We start from the raw sequence: 2,403 nt of genomic DNA on the forward strand, positions 1-2,403 counted from the left end.
CATGCACGCAAGCACATATACATACACACATAGATACCTACATACCTACATACATACATACATGGATGCATAAAAGTCCTTGTTCCTCGGAGCTGGTTCGTCTCGAACCTTCTTTGTTCAGGCAACCATGGCCAATCTCTCGCCACCCCTACTGTGTCCAACCCCCATCCCCTGCACTAACAACTATTCCCAATCCTTTCTCCCCGCCCACACACCAGATCACCGTCCGTCCCTCTGGAATCTTCTCATCCCGGCTCCTGCCTTCCCAGTACAGCGGAAATAGCTTGATGGTAATTTCTACCGGATTCCTATTAAAATGGTAATAAACAACGTACAAACGTCTTTACGTTTTGAGTTCAAATTCCACCGAGGTCAACTTTGCCTTCCATCCGTACGGGATCGATAAAATGAGTACCAGTTGAGCCCTGGGGTCGATGTAACCGTCTTTACCCCGTCCCCTTAAATTAATGGCCTTGTGCCAAAATTTGAAACCAGTGTCGTTTCTACTTTTAAGAACAAAGCTTGGAATTTATTTTGTGGTAAGGGGTCAAGTCGATTATATCGACCCCAGTATTAAAGGGGTTCATATTTTATGGACCCCCGAAACGATGAAAAACAAAGTCGACCTCGATGGAGTTTGAACTCGGAACATAACACATTGGAATCCTTCTCCTTTTGCCTGAAGTAGAAACGATTATTAGCAGGTCATGTGACCCTCCCCCCTTAAAACGTCACTCATTGGTTCGTCTCCTTGTTTTATTCTTTGTTCATTTCGCTTGTCTTTTCTGTTTTTGTTGTGAAGAGGGGAAAAAATAAGGTTGATAACCAGGACAACTTAGCCTCACTCTGGATTGCTGCACTTGACCGGAAATTACCGGAAATTACGCATAACAAACAAACAAAGAAGACAATAAAGGAATAAAAACAAGACAAACAAACGATTTACTTGTTGTTATTGTTGATCATAAAATGAAGGATTTCTATCCGAAGACTTAATCACTTTTGTATATTATTACATTTCCGGTTTTTCACAAACATACTTCTTTCATCTGTTGTTTGTGTTTTACTTATTGTTATTCCTTCCTATCTTTCTTTCTTTCTTTCTTTCTTTCTTTCTTTCTTTCTTTCTTTCTTTCTTCTTATCTTTCTTTCTTTCTTCCTTTCTTTGGTTGAGCCATTAAAGTACCGGGGAGGAAATGCCTTGTGGTATGTGATACTCATTCCGGCTTCCAGCGTTCTGAGTTCAGATTCCGTTTGAGGTTAAAACTTTTCCTTTCGTCCTTCCGGGGGTCACTAAATTAAGAACGGGGTGGAACGAGTTTCATCAGGGCAATGCCCCAGCACGGCGAATCCTTGGTTCCAATGGCTGCTGCGCGTGACTGAGACCTCGAGCAGCATCAATAACAACACAAACAAAACCAGCAACAACAAAGACAACAACAACAACAGCCACCCCGATAACGCTATTAACAACATCAGTAACTGCAACAAGAGCAACAACAACAACAACAACAACAATGCTAACAAAACCAGCAACAGCAACAACAACAACAACCCCGATTTCTCCACACCGAAGAACAACAACATTATCACCACAACCACAAGCAACATTATCAATAAAGGAGCCGTGACAGCCATATTTCATTCAATATGAAGAACTCCCTCCACCGCCAGAAAAGAAAGAAAGAAAGAAAGAAGGAAAGAAAGAAAGAAGGAAAGAAAGAAAGAAAGAAAGAAAGAAAGGAAAAAGAAATTAAAAAAAACGAACGAAGAATGGTTTCCTACGTTACCAGATCGATGTCAAAATATTCTTCAGTTTGGAAATATATTCTTGGCAGGAGAAGTTAAACACTTCTTATAGATCCTTTCTCAGAGTCTCAACAGTTCTTTGGAACGGAATGTAACGGAATGGAAACACAACGCAAATATTACAGGAAGCGATTGCAAATATAATTCTAGATACAAATATAAATAGACATATATAGATATAAGAATATACATACCATCCCCCCCCATCCGCCTATCCTGTCCAATGGAGGAGAAGGTTAAAGAGTCGAAATGCGGCCCCGAGTCACGTGACCAGAATGTGTGCCTGCGTCAACCACACTGAGACATTGTGTACCAGACGATACGAAGGCGGCCAAGTGGTTTTGTCATGGGACAAACGGACGTATTACTAATTGTCACGTTGACACACCGGGGAAGCGATATGCATCCATCCATCCGTCCGAACATACAGGCATACCTACGTACGTACGTACGTACGTACGTACATACATACATACATATATACATACATAATACATACATACATACATACATACGTACGTACGTACGTACGTACATACATACATACATACATACATACGTGCGTACATACATACATATGTTCATACGTACGTA

At 40.9% G+C, this 2,403-nt stretch overlaps 1 protein-coding gene across 2 annotated transcripts in view; it reads right to left on the reverse strand.

Annotated features, from left to right (window-relative positions):
- The window catches only part of LOC106874026 (neuropeptide FF receptor 2), a 6,910-nt gene extending 4,833 nt beyond the window's left edge, over positions 1–2,077 (reverse strand). Inside the window, exon 1 of one of the 2 annotated variants that reach the window (XM_014921587.3) lies at positions 1,791–2,077. The gene's annotated coding sequence lies outside the window, so the exon portion shown is untranslated. Of the gene's footprint in view, positions 1–1,785 lie in introns of both variants that reach the window. The other variant, XM_052977032.2, reaches the window with a different exon arrangement.
- Positions 2,078–2,403: the final 326 nt, after the last annotated feature.

This window comes from Octopus bimaculoides, chromosome 26 (assembly GCF_046866305.1).
Source record: "Octopus bimaculoides isolate indiv1 chromosome 26, ASM4686630v1, whole genome shotgun sequence".
NCBI lineage: Eukaryota > Metazoa > Mollusca > Cephalopoda > Octopoda > Octopodidae > Octopus > Octopus bimaculoides.